An 18,617-nucleotide genomic window follows, 5' to 3' on the forward strand; every position below is an offset into this window, starting at 1 on the left:
ATGTAAACAAAAAAAAGGAGGTTAACAGATCTGTTTGTTTACTTTCACCTTTCCTTTTCATTATATTTAATAATTCTCACCTTTCCTTTTCATTATATTTAATAATTCTCTTGAAGATAATGTAAATTGTTAAGAAAATTGTTTTCTTTTAGTGCCTTCTGGAATGTTACAAAATTTTTTCTTTAGCCATTATTGCCAGAATTCCTATCTTCATCCCAGTGCCGGTGAAGACAAAGATAAAAACTAATCTACAGCTTCTGCAATCGCCATCACTGAACTGCTTGCAGAACTTGCCTAAACTATGTGCAGAACTTGCAGAACTTGCCTAGACTTGCCTAGACTATGCATTGTGAACTATCTGTTGGTGCAGCGACTTGTGGTAGTGTTGGGGTATTTTTGCTGATGATGTCATCGGTGGTTCAATTTTTCCAACAAGAGCCGTCAATTGGCTTGGTGTATCTTCCTCCCTTCTGCTTGTCATGACAAAGACCTCCACAGGTGTGGCTGTATACTGGACCAGTAGTCAATGACGGGTAAGATCCAATTACAATGGTACCAACCTAAGACAGGAGGCTGACGCCCTGAGGTCAGCTCATCCGAAGACGGATAAGGACCATATGTAGTATTGGACAACCTAAGGCAGGCACGGTCCCTAAGCCACATGCTTGTTGTTTAAACAGAGAGGGGGCGATGTTGAGAGCCACAGCCAAAGGGGCCCCAGCAAACTTCCAGCTGCCAGCAAACTTCCAGCTGCCGGCTGATGATTGGTTCACAGCAGCCCCAGCAACATCTAGCTGATTGGCTCCTCTGTGGTGATGTTCATTGGGCTGTTTCCCCGCCCTTCAGACTGCAAAGCTGATGATTGGCTCACAGCGGCCCCAGCAGCATCTAGCTGATTGGCTCCTCTGTGGTGATGTTCATTGGGCTGTTTCCCTGCCCTTTCAGACCACGGAGCTGCTCATTGGGGGACTTCTTTGGCTCCGCCCACACGACCCAGCCAATCGGCCTCAAGAGCAGGAGGATTGTGGGAGGTGGTGAGGTTTGTGTGGGGGTGAGAGGCTTGTGGAAGCCTGTGGTGGCAGTTGGGCTCTGAGGGTTTTTCCTGAGGAGCTGTTTTATTTGGCCTGTGTGGTTCTAAAAATAAAGTTAGTTTCTTTTGACAAGTGGCTCCTGAATTGTGCCCAGCCAGACTGCGGCAGTACTAGTTGGGAAAAAACCTTCCTTTGTTCCAGGAACTAATTTTATAAAATTTATCTCTTGGATCCTGGAGCACAAAGAGAATCAGCCTTCATGTTGAAATCAGTGTTATCCCAGGGTGAGGCTCTTCTGCTTTATAGTTTTAGAGCTTAGCAGGCTCTCTGCTCTAACTTCCCCTCAAGGAAACCCCGAGGAGGGCACATCTCACATAGTTTCTGAAAGTCAAAGGACAAATGTCCATCCACATCCCAAACAGCTGGGAAACCCTTAAACAAATCTCCAGAAAGAAAGGAGAGGGTTACTGGCAGGATGCCTGTACCTCCAACTTGCCAGGAACAGTCCAGGTTCTTGCTGTTCCCCATTTGGACAATAAATCTACATCCATTAGCACAGTTATCCAAGTCAAAGGGTTCAGGAAGACTAGTCCCCACCCCTACAGCACTTGGATCATCCCCTTTGTAAATTTTTTTTCACTTCTTCATTGAAACCATCTTTTGCAAATGACCTACGTCACATGGATGCTCCCCAACCATTGCCATCTTCACATCACTGCTGTCTACCTCTGAAATCATGACCGCCCCTAACCCCATTCTCTGAGTGCCAGCATCTCACTAGTCCCCAGGACACACCTCCCTCTCTATTTTGAAATTGGGTGTTCCTCTTCTTAGTTAACACTTAGGCTTCTCTCCAACCATTGAACCAGATGGTTTATCGAGATTCCTTCCAGGTCTAGTATCTGTCATCTGACGTTCCTCAACTCATTCACTGTCCTTAAAATACATACATAACCAGAGGAGGGGAGGGGAGGATGGGCATTAATGCTATATATCTTCCCTCCTCTTCAAATATGAGTTCCTAAATACCTACTTTAAAGTCAATTCACCACTGGATAATTTCTAATATATATTTTACTCTGTGTATGCTACATAGGCAGTATGCTTAATAAGATCCCTAAAGACCCACTTATTTCAAATCTGACGAGCATTTCCCCTCTCTCCTCATTGCCCTTTATCCTAAGGGTGTATGTGTGTGTGCATGTGCATGCATACATTATGCACCGAATTGGGTCTCCCTGAAATTCACAGGTTGAAGCTCTAATGGTTGGTGTTCCTGTATTTGGAGATAGGGCTTTTAAGGAGGGAGTTAAGGTTAAATGAAATCATAAGATTGGGGTCCTAATCCTGTAGGACTGGTGTCCTTATAAGAAGAAGATGCGACACCAGGGTGCTCTCAGTTTTTCTCGTTACATGTGTGCACACACAGAGAGAAAAAGCCACATAAAGGCACAGCAAGAAGGCACAGTCTGCAAGCCAGGAAGAGAGGTGTCACCAGAAACAAAATTTGTCAGCATCTTGATTTTGAACTTTCAGCCTTGAGAAAATGAATTTCTGTAGTTTTTAAGCCACCTAGTTCTTAACAGTTTGTTATGGCAACCAAGGTTCTTAACCTTGTTATGCCCAGCAAACATAAAATGTAGTATTCTTAGCATACTCCACAGAATATGCATTCTGTTCTACAAAGTATAGTCTGCCTAGTTTGCAATGCACACATGAAGCACTGGGTCATTACAGAATAGTAGGGCTAGAAGTAAAGGTCACAGCCAAAAGCAGAATACTAGCTCTTTTCCACTAAGCAAAACGGAACAGAAAGCAAATGCAAACACTATCTTCTTTATATCTCAGATAAGCTCTTCTTTTAGCTAACTTGCTTATATCTTATTTATTCACCTTTAGTGGCCATTGGTAAATGAAACTATTTTAACTTTGCAGGCAAATTTCACAAAAAGGTCAAACTTAGTCAATATTTTTATATGGATCTTCCTCTGATGGAGGAGGAAAGTGTGACTGGAACCAGCAAGTGCAAAAATGGGGACAATTCATCAATGACTCTTGTTTCATTTTTTTGGACATTAATTGGAGATATTTGCTTAAGAAACAACCATTTGGCCAAGTGTGGTGGTGCATGCCTGTAATCCCAACAGCTTGGGAGGCTGAGGCAGGAGGACCACAAGTTCAAAGCCAGCCTCAGCAAATTAATGGACCTGTCTCTAAATAAAAATACAAAAAAAAAGGGTTGGGGTGTGTGTGGCTCAGTGGTTGAGCACCCCTGGGTTCAATCCCCAGTACTAAAAACAAAAAGAAAAGAACCATTTTGAGATTAGGAGAATGTGAACCTAGGTGGATATCAAAGACTATTAAAGAATTATTGTTAATTTTGTCAGGTCTGATAATGATTTTATGGTTTTGAAAGAAAATGGGGCAACATAGAACTATTGACTGGAGAAAAAGAAAGAGGAAAAGAAGGAAGAGGCAAGAAAATTTTGACACTTCAAATGGGAGAAGGGTACAAGAGGCTCATTTGTATAATGTGTCTACTTTGGTATAAATGTGAAAAATCTTCATTTAAAAGGTGTTTTTTAAAATGCATGCTGACACAAACATTTATTGAATACCTGAAATAGGAGTCAATTGATTGTCTGCCATTAGTAATAGATCCAAGGTTTGGGAGGCCTGAAGTTTCTGCAGTTGGGGAGCCTTCTTTAAGAAAAATCAAGAATACAAAATGCTCTTGGGGAGAGCCCTGTGCTGATGAGAGGTTCTGAAGTAAATCCACCTCTTCTTGGTAAACCCACCTCTGTCCGCCATGGGCGAGCTCTGGCTGGCCCAGTGATACTTCCCACTTTAGTCTGTTTTTTTAATGAATGTTTCATACATAACCAAAGATTGGAGAAATTAAGACTATGATGTTCTGTAGCCAGGTGCAGTGGTGCACGCCTGTAATCCCAACGGCTCGGGAGGCTGAGGCCAGAGGATCAGGAGTTCAAAGCCAGCCTCAGCAACAGAGAGGCATTCAGCAACTCAATGAGACCCTGTCTCTAAATAAAATTCAAAAAAGTCTGGGGATGTGGCTCAGTGGTTAAGTGCCCCTGAGTTCAATCCCTGGTACCCCCACACACACCAAAAAAAAAAAACCACTCTGATGTTCTGCGCATCTGTCATCCAGCTACCACAGCCATCATTGGCGTCTTAGCTCATTGTGATGAATTAACCACCCATTCCTGTCCACACATACTGCATAATTTTTAAGCAAGTCCTTAATATGATCTTATCGCTAATATATTTCAATATGCATCTCTCAATTTTAGGGACTCTTTCAAAAATATAGTACAATATTATTATCATACCTAAAAAAAAATTCCCTAAGCAGGTCAGTGTTTAAATTTCTCTAATTGTCTCAAGTATTATTTTTAGAGTTGGTTCAGATCAGGAACCAAAGAAGGTATCCATCAGACCTGGTTGATACATCCCTTAAGTTTTTTTTAAATCTATAGGCTTGGCTTCTACATTTCTTGTTTTCTTTGCAACTTATGGGGGGGGGGTCATTTTGTCCTGTAGGGCTTCCCACAGTCTGGATCCTACTAATTGCCTTTCTGTGGTATTGCGTGCCGGGTTCCCCTGTCTCACTGATGTCCTGTAAATCTTCTAGTTATATCTAGAAGCTTGTTGAGATTGGGGTTTGATTTTTTGACTCAAATTCTTCATAGGTGTGTGTTTCTTACAGAAGGCAGAAGATGCATTACTGTCCTTCCTTGGTCAGGTAAGTAGCCACTGCTTATCATTTCTGAAATCCTTATTTCTCAATGTTTTCCTTTGTTTGCTAGAGTGCCTTTAGGCAGGGCTGGTGCACATTTCTGGGTGCTGCCTTCCATTAGCTCCAGACCTACCTCACAGGGTTACCTGGCTGACTCTCAAAGGCACTGAGCTATTGGTAGGATTTGACGACAAGGAAGTGAACAGGGAGCATGGTCCTGATGGACTTTATAGCATGGTTGATGACACAGATTAAACACCTGAGAATAACAATTAAAGAGGTGCCATAAGTGGTATAAATAACTCACTCCTCTAGGAATACAGAGGGCCAGAGAACAATCCACTTGGGTAGTCAAGGAAGGACTGACTTGCTGCAGCAGGAGTAGAATGTCCTATTGATTACTGCTCTGTTGTCCTAGTCACTAGTTGGCTTCTATCCTTGGCTTCCTATCACAAAATGTCCTGTGTGTTCTCCTCCACGGTGCACGTTGGACCAAAGGTTTCATAGTCATGATTCTGGCTCCCTCTTGGTCACATGCCACCTTGTGGAATAACCACAAGTTACAACACATTTTCCAACCTTGAAGGAAGGGGAAGCCATCAAACCATCAGCTGCCGCAGGTGCAGAAAGAAGAGTATCTGGTCTCAACATAAAAAATTTTTAAAAGGCTGTGATGTGGCTCGGGGGTTAAGCACCCTTGGGCTCAACATCCAGTAACAAATAAATAAATAAATAAATAATAGAACTGGAAAAGCTAAAAAAAAAAAGTTAAGCCATACTTAATTTTTGTGATCTTCAATTAATTTTTTATTAATAATTATGGCCTTAATTCTTATTTTAGTTAAGCAGAGAAAAGTTAAAAAAAAAAACTATCATTACCGAGATCAAGATACTTTTACATGTCCTGTTTAGGAGGTGACCTTCCCCTGAGGAACTGGCCAATTTTACCAAGAAGTTGTTTTCTCTAAGAAGAACTATACCTTGAAAACTTCATAAGCTTTTATAGTTGTCTATAGGCCTCAATTGCTGAGGCTGGCTTCGAACTTGCAATCCTCCTGCCTTAGCCTCCCAAGCTGCTGTGATCATAGGCATGGACCACTTTACATGGCTTTGGTTTCATTTCATTTTCATTTGCTCTGCTTTAATGGGAAAATTGAGTTTATAATCACTTTATAATGAAATAATAAACATACTTTTGTAAAATAAAAAAAAACACACAAGCAGTATTCTAGTTCATTTTCAGTTGAGAGACATAGGGCAAGAAGTAAAAAGAGAGATAAAGAAGAAAGGAAAAAAGTTATAATGTTCAAAAAACAGACCATGAGAAAGAAGAAAAGACAGATTAGCAGACACATAAATGAAAATATAATCACACAATTATAAAAAAAATCGATTTGGGCTTTTTTTTGTTAGTATGACTAGAGGGTTCATTAATATTGTTTTCTTTCAAAGAACCAATGTGATGTGGCATTGATCCTTTGTATTTTTTTTAATTCTCAATTTCATTAACTTTGTGCTGATATTAAATATTTTCTGTCTTCTACTGATTTTGGAAAAAAAAATTTGGTGCATGTGTATTCTGTCAGGCACAGAACTGGGCTCCTTCATATGTGTTATCACATTCATACCTCCCACAACCCAGAGAGGACAGCAGTTGTGGTCAACGTTGGTGAATACTTACCCAGTCTCCACCTCCACCTTCTTTATTTTCTAACAGAATCCCAATTCTATTCATGGTGGCAAAGTTCACACTAACACTTCCCTGCTTAGACATGTCCCTTGGGGTAGGAGAGGTTGTGTGACCTGATGCTTACCAGTCTGCTAAGAGGTTCTAGGAGAGGTTTCACTTTCCTAATATAGGGACTCTTTCTCTTCCCTTTCTTTTATCACCCTGCCTGGAATACAGAGTTAGTTAGGAAATAAAGCAGCCATCTTATGACCATGAGGAGACTGACGTGAAGGAAAAGGCTCCCAAAGAGGATCACAAGGCAGATGGAAAGAAGCAATCTTGGACATAGATGTCCCCAACTCTTCAGAATGCTACCTCTGGATTGCCTGGAAGTGGGAGAAAAAGAAAGCTTTGCTTGATTAAAGCACCAGAGTCAGCTTTCTATTATATACTTACTATCTGATAATTGAAGATTGAGTTTCTCTTATCCAAAATACTTGGCATCAGAAATATTCTGAATTTTGAATATTTTCAGAATATTTGCATATACATAATGAGATCTCTCTGGGATGGGACCAAAGGCTAGACATCATTTATGTCTAGCATATACTTATACACATAGCCTGAAGGTAATATTATACAACACTTCGATAATTTTGTGCATGAAACAAAATCTCCTGGTATGGAACTTTCCACCAGTGGCATCATGTCAGCACTCAAAAAGTTTCAGATTCAGGGGCATTTTGTATTTTCATGTTAGAGATGCTCAACCTAAATTATCACTGCAATTCTACTTATGTATTAAGATGCTCAAGTTTAGGCAAGTTGAGAAACTAGCTGGTGTTCAATGCCTCTTCCTGTCCACTGCCTCTTCCCCACCCCTCCCCTGACACACAACTACAAAGTGCATGGACCTCTCTGGACTCCCTGAGACCTCTCCTGGGCAAGCCAGAAGACCCTGTCCCTGCGTTTGACAGCCAGGCAGGGTGGGCAGTCTTCCCTTTTCCACGGTCATCTCTTCAGGGCGAGGGTCTTCGCGCTCTTCTGCTAGCCAGAGCATGCGCTGCGGGCAGTGACGACAGTCCTCCTGGGAATGGCAGTGCAGCCGCTGGAAACCCCTCCTCTCCTGGCATGTCCCCTCTACCTGCCTTTCTACCATGGGGCCCATGCTCGCCGTGTCACCCACGTCCAACCACACCCAGAACATCCCCCTTAAAATAGAGCCATCTCGCCCAGCAGTTCCCCAGAGGAATTCACAAAACCCCAATCCCAAGGGAAGTTCTGCATCACGAACTTTAATTAAGCCTAAGATGTACAACCTTTTGCATTTTCACGTCTCTGAAATCAGAATGTTTGTCAACAATTGGTGATTCTTATAATCATCATGGGTCATTTTCCTTAGGCCTAACCCTCTCTAAAGTCATGATGCATCTGATGGGCACAGGGATCTTGGTTTTATTGGAATATGGTGCTTAAAAACAAAGGAGTCTATGGTCAGATAAGTTTGGGAAATAATGGCATACATATAATTAAACAAGAGTTTTTAATTCAGACCTTCTCCAAACTTTTAACATCTAAAGCACATCTCCAAGGGATTAACTAAAATCACTTGGTCATAGAATTCTCCTTTTTGGTAGAGCACCTTCTGGTTCTAGAGTTATATGAAACATAAATTAGGAAACACCATCATTACATTCTGGGATAGTTGACCCAGGTTTGCCTGACCTCTGGACTATCTTCTGGAAATGAAGTCTGAGAAAGCTGGTCAGAAAATACATGAACAGTGAAGTTGGCAGCCCTGAAACATGGCCTTGCATTGGAAAGGTCAAAGGCTTCACAGAGGCACCATTGAACTGAGTAAGTCATTGGAAAACAGTACAGATACTTTTAGGGGAGATCTCAGAAAGTGGAAAGTGCAATGATTCTAAATTTCACCTACTTTGCTATTTTTATTGAAAACCTAGCCGACTTGCCTACATCCAGTCCAAAGAGATACAGGGTATATGAGGGTTGCACCTCCTTAATGCCTGGTGACTACGTCTAATCCCCAGAACCTTATAACATCGTTGGTCTCAGAAATATAAACACACCTGATATGGCACCTGTAAAATACCAAAAGAGGGAAGACCCAAGCTGCTAAGTAATTCTTAGTGCTTTATAAATTCCCTAGGGGTGATTCTAATATGCACAGTTGAAGACCACAGTTTGGAGGAAATGGCTGCAGTAAGCAGTGTTTCAGCTGTGCCAGTTGGGGAAAGCTTCATTTTGCTGTTACAGTAATCAAAACCACAAGTGATAGTGGAGATGGAAATCAGGAGATGGAGGCAAGAGATATTTTGGAGACGGAATTCCCAGTGAGGAGTTTAAAAAGATAATTCAGGGTTGAGAAGTTTGAAAGAATGAGGTATTTCTGAAAAGGCTAGGATGGTGAGCAGGAGGAGCCCTGGGTTTTGGAGGGAAGACAAATACTAGAGTTTATAGGTTGAACTTGAGCTCTCAGATGGACGTCCAAGTGGAAATGTCCAGGAGGCAGCTGGAGATGGGGACGGGTTTTAGAGGATAGAGTTCTGCATTTTGAAGTCATTTGTTCCCTACTGATATTTGAAGCCTCAGAAGTCAAAAGATCATCTTTTCCATAATCAAGTACTTTTCAGGAAACCACACATTTACACGGGCTGCAGTCAATGTGAAGGACTGCCCACCCTCTCTCTTTCCCGTCCTGCCTCTCCCTCCCATTTCTCCTGCCTTCTTCTCTCACATATGTTAAACCCATCAGCATACCCAGCACCCCATCTTGAGCCTTGCCTATCTGGCAGCAACTCTGGGTGATGCTTATCCAGTGAATCAGACAAGATAGACCCTTCTTTTTATCTAGATTGTTTTTTAAAACATTACGCTTGTTCCTAGTGAACCTCACCTTTAAGAACTATTTCTTTAGTTGATTAGTGCTATTTATCAGCTGTGAGACCTGGCACAAGAGACTCTACTGTCTGAGCCTCAGTTTCCATAACTGGAAAACAAATAATCGTACCAACATCTCTGGGCTGTAATGAACCTTAAATGAGAAAAGCTACACCAAGTGTCAGCTAATGCCTGGGGCTAAGTAGAACCTTGATCCTACTTAGGTCTCTCTGATTTCCCTTGTCCTGCTCCACTTAACTCCCAAGCAGATCATAACTCAAGTGCACTGTCTCCAGTGTCAGGAGTGAGTCTAGACAGCCGGGAGCCACTGGGCCTGCCTGTAATCCCAGAGGCTCAGGAGCCTGAGGCAGGAGGATCGTGAGTTCAAAGCCAGTCTCAGCATCTTAGTAAGGCACTTAGGTAACTCAGTGAGACCCTGTCTCTAAATAAAATATGAAAAAGGGGCTGGGGATGTTGCTCAGTGGTTAAGCAAACCCTGGTACCAAAAAAAAAAAAAAAAAAGTGAGTCTAGCAACAAGCAAGCAATTGGTACTTGCCCAAATGGTATGTGCAGATCAAATCTTGGCAGACCAATTTAATTAATTTTTTAAATTTAATTATTTATTTTTGCATAGTAGGAATTGAACACAATTATATAGATGAGGAATGAGCAAGAGAAGCGATCTCTCTAGGTGGGAGCATCACCTGAGACTCCATCTCAAGTGATTTTTTTTTTATCAACTAGATACAAGGAAATAAGTGAGACTATTTTCTCTCTTCAGTGCAAGTACTAAGAGCCAAATAATATCCCTGATAGGTGGCCAATCAATGATTCAGCTTCAACCTGGAAGCATCCTGCCTGACGTCACTCATGTCAGAGCAGACCCAGGAGGAACATCTCTGTCTTTGCCCCAGTGGTGTAATTGAGAACTTCCTGATTAAGATCATGGATGACTCCCAGTTGTAAGGTATTAGTCTATGAAGGTAGACATAGAAATCAAAATAGCATTAACTGACTGAAGAAGTGGTTCCTAACAAGGTAAGGTTCAGAGGAATGAGGATGTGATTTAAAAAAAAAAAAAAATCTATGTATACAAAAAGAAGGGTCAGTATTGGCTCATTCACTGGACCAGCAGCCAGGGTCACCCATAGTTGCTGCCCAGGCAAGGCTCAAGACAGGGTGCCGGGTGCCCTGATGGGTCTAACGTATGTTGGCGATCCTGGATGCTGAAATGGAGCAAATTATATTCCATGCATGTGTGATTATGTCACATTGAACCCCACTATTATGTGTAGCTATTCTGTACTAATAAAAATATTTTAAAATATATTAGAGAAAAAGACAAGGATGCCGAAGAAAAGGGGCAGGGAGACAGGCCTAGAAGATGGAGAAAGGGTAGGTTGGTGTGATACCACAATGTTCTGGAATATGTTCAGAGAGGGAGTGGGTTCATTGGAATTCAAGGTCACTTTACAGTTAAAGAATAATTTACTGAGCATGTAGTATATGCCAGGCTCTGTATGCAGGCTAGCGGGGTAGCAATGAATGAGACATTCAGAATCCTGCCTTCCCAGGTTCTCCTCCCTTGACCCAACCTCTTAATGTTGAAGGCCTTGTTCTGGGCCTTCCACTGCTTCTTGTGCCCATCTGTACTTACTCTCTGGCCAACTTAATTCACTACCAAGACTTTCCATCCATCTGCCGATAACTCACAAATTCAGACTTCCGTCCCAGATTCGTGCGCTCAGTTTTCTCTTTGTCCACTCAATAAAACACAAACTCAGTCCATCCAAAGCAGAATCTCAATTCTTCCCTCTCCCTGCTCAAACCTGCTCCTTTCCTGGTCTTTCTCATCCCTACTCAAGGCTCCAAGTATGGCCAAAAAGGAGGCTCTGTCCTCGATTCCTTCATCCATGTCCTATTGCCTCAGTCCTCCAGAAGTTAGAATCACACCGCACAGCCTGAAAACGTAAGTCCTAATCGTCTCCCATTCTAAAGGCTGCTGAAAACAACTAGAACCAGAGTAGACAACTCCCTCCTTGTCCCCAACTGTGACCTTAGTCAAACTAGCCCTGCCACCACCAACCCAAGGAGCAGACTGGGGAAGGAGAGATGGCCTTTGGGGCCTTGTGCCTTGGCAGTGAAGACTGCCTCCCTCGATGAGGGGAAGAGAAGAGATCAATTCCACAGTGACAGGGAGGCTCTGAGGCAGGGGGTAGCAGCCTCATTCTGGAGAGGCCAGAGGCCAACACTTTTTAGGATTTGCCAGCCATACAGTGTCCACCACAACTGCCCAATACTGTCGTTGTGGTATGAAGGCAGCTGTAGACAGTAATGAATGGGACGTAAATAAGCGAGCAAGGCTGTGTTCCAGTAAGACTTTATTTATGGGCACTTAAGCTTGAATTTCGGATGATTTTTCACATGTCACAAAATAGCATTTTTCTTTCGATTTTTTTTTCACCCACTTAAAAAAGGATAAGAACTACTCTTAGCTCATGGGCTATACACAAAAACAGGGAGTCAACCAGATTGGCCTCTGGGCTGTAGTTCACCAAGTCTTAATCCAAGAGGGCCACTCGCTGACACTATAGGAACCTGCTAGAAAGGGACCGTGACACCTCGTTGCCTAGTAGGTGCCTAACAAGCCGCAGAGCTTCAGGCCCACCCTGGAGTAGTCAAGGGTGGTGAGAACAGCGTGTGGGTGTTTGTCCTTTGGAGACTGGAGACACACATGAACAGCAGGACAGGGCCTGCTTCTTTACTGGAAGTCTCTAAAGGCAGGATGACTTTGGGGGAAGCAAACCCTTGCAGTAAGAGAAACAGTACTCATCGGCATTCAATCTCTCCAAAATACTTTTTGTGCAGGGGGGTGGTTGTGCTGGGGATTGAACCCAGAGTTTCTGACATCAAAATACCCTGTGTCTTCTACATACCTGCTCTCTCTGCAATAAACTTGAACTGTAGCAACATAGTTGCAGGGGATGTATTAGGGATGGCAAGCTTATGTGTGGGTGTTCCTTTTAAAATGTCCACTACTGTTGGCATAATGGGAAAAAAAATATTCAGATAACAGAAGATTGAGCACTGATACTGGCCAACAAGGGAGGCTTCAGAATGTCTATCTTGGGATCTTTAAAACTATGAGCTACGGCCATCTGTTTTGGAAGTTTTGAGGTGAGCCCAGCCTCCCAGGAGGAGCTGGATAGATCCCAGCTGCAGTTTCCACTGTCTCTATCATTACAGGACACGAAGGAGATAGATGTGCATAGGGAAGGGTGGTTAGAGCAAGCAGCTCTGTTTTCCTTTTCTCTGACAACAGACATGGTAAAGATTAACTCCCCAAATCCCTGTATAACACTGAAAACCCAGCCAAAGAAGTTTCCTTTGAAATTGCATCTGCCTGCATAAGAGATGTGCAAAGCCTCATTTGAATATGGAAATAACTCTAATTATTTGAGTCTCTTTGATCGCTAAAAGATTTTTAAAGAGGAGCCAGGCACCATGGAACATGCCTGTAATCCCAGCAACTTTGGAGGCCGAGGCAGGAGGATCCTAAGTGCAAGGACAGACTGGGAAACTTAGCCAAAATTTAAAAATAAAAAGGACCCGGGATATAAATCAATGGTAAAGCACTCCTGGGTCAAACCCTCAGTACCAAAAATAAAACAAGATTTTTGAAGATGAAAAAGAAAAGGCATCCTAATATAACAAGAAATTTGTCCGAAAGGGATTGGTACAAACAAAACAATATTTTTTCCCTATAAAAGGGGTAGGCAGAGTTGGGAAATTGCGCTTGTCTTCTTAGCCTTGAGGAGATACAGAGAGATTTTCTCGGGTCATAGGTTACTCTGCATCAGGTGGCCCCAGAGTCTCAGCTCAATGTCACTAAGTTGAGCCATTTTCTCTCTGGTAGACAAGTTTTGCCTGGCACTAAAAATCCCTGCAAATTCAAATGTAATTGACAAATGTCATAGATGTCACAGATAGCAAAATTCAGTGTGGTTTGCTCTCTTGGGGCTGACTTCAAACCACTGATTGACAAGAGCTAAACTTCAGCTTTTGCTTTAAAAAATAGACCACATAATAGATTATTAAAAATAACACAGGGATAGGTATTATGTAAAATTTCCTATTTCAAAAAGAGAGAAAAAATTACTAGCTATTACCTTTTCATAGCTGATTTTATTTGCAGCTCTGTGATACTTTTTATGCTATGTCATTATCAATCAAGACACCCAGATAAATTACTTAACAGAGAGGCAATAGAGAGCTGCTCATGCAACCACCCAGCTGAGAAGAGCTTCTGTCTACTCTTTTCTTTCCTGGCAGACAGAATTGTGTGGTCTACAGTTTTTCTCATGCTCTCATGTCCATTGATCTGAAGCCGTTGTGCAAATTTTTTTTTTAAGCTGGATTTCCTTGTAGCATGGATAATTATGAAAAGATGAAGAGAGAAAAAGAGAAGCATCACTTTTTATAATCATTGGTATTCATTGATCATCCAGGACATCCCTGCCTCTGAGCATGCCTGGTTCCCACTTCCAACAGCTGCCCAAGTAGGCATTCTTCATCCCTTTCCACAGCTGTGTACACTAAACTGGAGGAAGTTAAGTCACTTGTCTGGACTCATCCTTCTGGTATGAAGTGGAGCCTGGCTTCCAGCCCAGCTCTCTGCCTCCAGGCCTCGCGCTAGCCACTGTTCAGCTGCCTGGCTAAGAACATGCCCAGCGTTGGCCAAGCATTTTCCGTGACTGTCCCGGTAGTGCATTCATTTGCCTTCCTACATAAACTTCTTCCCACTTAAAAAAAAAATTAAAATACTGTTCTTCACTGTAATTGTACCATGATGAATGACCTTACAGAGGATTTTCAAACATAAGATGTGGTATTGTTTCAATAGAGCTTGTCCCCACCACAACTCACTGGAGGCCTGATTCCTGTGTGGCAGTATTGGGAGGTGGGGCCTCATGTGAGTTGTTTGGATCATGGAGGCAGAAACCTCAAGAACGGGCTAATGTCTCTCTGGTCAAATAGGTGAGCTATTGCAGAAGTTCAACCCTTTTTTCTCTCTGTGCCAGACCTGCTTGTCCATCTGCTTTGCCCCCATGCATGGAACAATGAGATCCTCACCAAAAGCTGAGAAGATACCAGCACTATGTCCTTGGACTTTCCAGCCTTCAACCAGAACTGTAAGCTAAATAAACTACTTTTCTATAATTAACCGGCATCAGGTATTCTGTTATAGCAACAGAAAACAGACTAAGAGAGGATGTCTCTCACTCTCTTAACTGTTGGCAGTGTTTCTATTTCCTTCCAGTTTTCCTTTATGTGGGTTTACTGTATTTCACCACATAATCATTACAGAATTTTATGCCAAATTTTTTTTTTTGCAAAAACATGGGGTGTGCCATTATCTGAAACTTTAAAAAAAAAGTACCAGTATTAAAGATCATTTATTGGGGTTGGTGTTGTGGCCCAGTGGTAGAGCGATTGCCTTGCACATGTGAGGCACTGAGTTCGATCCTCAGCACCACATAAAAATAAATAAAGGTACTGTGTCCATCTACAACTAAAAATATTCATATATTTTTTTAAAAATATAATTTATTATTAAACTGTCTCTGATGCAAGATTAGGATGCGTGGAATACTTGTGAATATATGTTAAAATTGAATAGTCCAAATCACACACATTATTTCTTTGTGGCAGTTTAGAGAACATTTTCTCAGTGTGAAAAAAATAACCACATTGGTTGTTATTGATTTGTTCAGTATAATCAAAATATTAATCTTGAGAAAACTACTACAGGGTTGCAAAGTATGAACATAAAAATTTAATCTTCTGTGTCTGAAGATTCTGCCGCACCAAGATCTCATTATCTGATGAGACAGACATCCTCAGGGCCACTCAACTCCTAAAGGCGCTGGTGGGCTTTTTCAAATGTACTGACAATGCGCATGCGCTGAGCATTCCAGGTTCTCCCTAACAGTGTTGGAGAAGACAAATGCGCATGTGCCATGATAATACATCACTGCTCTGTTTACTTTTTAAGAGGCCTGAGAAACAGAATTAGACTATTCAAATTCTAAGCCAAAAAAGGTATGCCGGAGGCATCACAGTATCTGACCTCAAATTATACTACAGAGCTACAGCAACAAAAACTTCACAGTACTGGCATAAAAACAGACACATGGACCAATGGTACAGCATAGAAGACACAGAGACAAACCCACATGTTTACAGTCATATGACCCTTGACAAAAGTGCCAAAAACATAGAGAAAATGGTGCTAGGAAAACTAGTTATTCATATGTAAAAGGATGAAACTAGAACCCATCTCTCATTCTGCACAAAAATCAACTCAAAATGGATCAAAACCCTAGGAATTTAGACCAGAAACTATGCAACTCCTAGAAGAAAATGTAGGGTCAATATTCCAGCATATGGGCACAGGCATCTGTTTACTCAATAGGAACCCCAAAGCTCAGGAAATAATGCCAAGAGTTAATAGATGGAATGGCATCAATTAAAAAGCTTCTGCACATCAAAGAAACAACTAGAAATGTGCAGAGAGAGCCTACAGAATGGGAGAAAATCTTTGCTAGTTACTCTTCTAACAGAGGATAAATATCTACAATATAAAGAACTCACAAAACTTTACACTAAAAAAATCAAATAACTTAATAAATGGGCAAATGAATTAAAAGATACTTCTCAAAAGAAGGACTACAAATGGCCAATAAATATATGTAAAAATGTTCAACATCATCAGCAATTAGGGAAATGCAAATTGAAACTACACAGATTTCATCTCACACCAATAAGAATGGCAGTCATCAAGAATACATATAATAATAAAAGCTGGATAGGATGTAGAGTAAAAGGAACATTTATACAGTGTTGGTGTGATTGTAAATTAATACAACCACTATAGAAATCAGTATGGAGGTTCCCCAAAGAGTAGGCATGGAATCACCATAGGACCCAGCTATATCACTGTTCAGTATTTATCCTGAAGAATTAAAGTCTTTAACTACAGCACAATTCACAAGAGCCAAACTATGGAACCAGTCTATATGTCCATTAACACATGAATGGATAAGGAAAATGTGGTATATGTACACAGTTGAGTTTTCTTCAGCCATAAAGAAAAAAGGAAATTATATTATTTGCAGGAAAATGAATAAAACTAGAGAAGATTATTGTTTTAGTTTTTTTTTTTCTTCTGTGACTAAAGGGTCCAACCAGAACAAATGTAGAGGAGGAAAAGATTATTTGAGGACTCACAGTTTCAGAGGTCTTAGTCAATAGAAGGCCAGCGCATTCCTCAGGGCTCTAGGTGAGGCAGAACATCATGGCGGAAGAGTGTGGTAGAGGGAAGCAGCTCACATGATGATCAGAAAGCCTAGAAAGAGACTCCACGCTCCAGATACAAAATATATACCTCAAAGCCACGCCCCCAATTAACCACTTCCTCCAGCCACGCCCCACCTATCTCCAGTTACCACTCAATTAATCCCATCAGGGATCTATTCACTAAATAGCTTAAGGCTATAACCCAGTCATTTCTCCTCCAGATCTTCTTGCATTGTCTCACACTCGAGCTTTAGGAGGACACCACATCTAAAGCATAACAATTATACTAAACAAAATAAGTCAAACTAGAAGGTCAAGGTCATATGTTTTCTCTCATATGCAGAAGCTAGAGTGGAAAGAGGAAAGAAAGATGGGGGCAGTCTCATAAAAATCAAAGGGAGATCAATAAAGGAAAGGGATCAAGGGGTGGGAGATTGGGAGGGAGCAGAGAAGTGCTGGGGAGTGATATTGGCCATTTATGTTCAAATATGTAACTACAAATCCCATCGCTATGTACAAATATAATGCACCAATTTAAAAATGTGGGGAGGGCTGGGGATGTGGCTCAAGCGGTAGCGTGCTCTCCTGGCATGCGTGCGGCCCTGGTTCGATCCTCAGCACCACATACAAACAAAGATGTTGTGTCTGCCGAAAACTAAAAATATATATATATATATATATATATATATATTTAAAAATTCTCTCTCTCACTCTTGTCAGATCAGTCGGGGCAGGGAATGGCCAAAGGAGGCAGATTTAAAAGGGCCGCTAAACAGGCTTTATTGAGATATCACTCCCGGGCGGAACTCCATCAGACCCACAGAGGGGACAGGGGAAGGGTCTGAGGAGAAACCACGTGGAAGCTCGACCGGACTAGACTTTTATAGGGCTTACAGCAGGAAGGGAAGGGCTTGGGACAGGAAAAGGTGTTCTTAGAGTCCCTTGCCCCCTTGGAGTTGGTCAGGGGATTTGGCTGAACTCCAGGATTGGCCAGGGGGTTCCTAATGATTGACAGGTGTTAATTAGGAGATCTGGCTGATTGACAGGCATTTCTGCCGGCATCTGATTGATGTTCTTTTCCTGTGTGGGCTGCTTTGTTCTAAGTTGCCACTAAGTCGCCACCAAGTCGCCACCACCAACCTAACAACTCTCTCTTTAAAAATAAATAAATAAATAAATAATAAAAATTAAAAAAAAACAAAAAACGTTGGGAAAAGAGGCTGGGGTTGTGACTCAGTGGTACAGTGCCTGCCTAGCACATGTGAGCAATGAAAGGTCATAAACCAGTTTTGGACTGAAAAAACAGAATGCAGCAATTATGTTGTAGTGATGATTATGTGATGAAATACTGTAGCACATGTTTTCAAATGTCAAAAATTATATGTCCTTCTTTGTGTGTTTAACTTAATATCATGAACACATTTCTATTTCCACATATACTTTATAATTAATTATTCATTCAACAACTGTATAGAATTCATCAACTTAATATAGTCCCATTTCTTAAACTATTTCTCTTCTTTTGAATTGTTTATCATGTTTCCCTGATATGACTAATGTTATATTGTTGAGAGCCACAGCTGAGTTGGGATGGCACCTAGCATTTTGCCAGAAGGAGTGGTTGAGAGGTGATGCCAGCGAGCCATTACGATGATGATAATTAAGTTAAGCTGTGTATAATTGCTGTGACTGGATGATGCTGGATTGAAACAGGCTGTGTATTCAGTTGTATATAGACCCCTGCTGTCCGGCAATAGGGCGGCTTCTGCTGCCTCCAGTGCCGCTACTTTTGAGTTCTCGCGGAGCCCGGTGGAGGGTGAGAGAGTTCCCGGGAAGCGGGCGCATAGAGTGTGGGTGAGAGTTGGGGCAATAAAGGAGTTCCTGTTTGAACCTACAAGT

This window comes from Spermophilus citellus (genome assembly GCF_964194105.1).
Source record: "Spermophilus citellus genome assembly, chromosome: 1".
In the NCBI taxonomy this organism is placed as follows: Eukaryota; Metazoa; Chordata; class Mammalia; order Rodentia; family Sciuridae; genus Spermophilus; species Spermophilus citellus.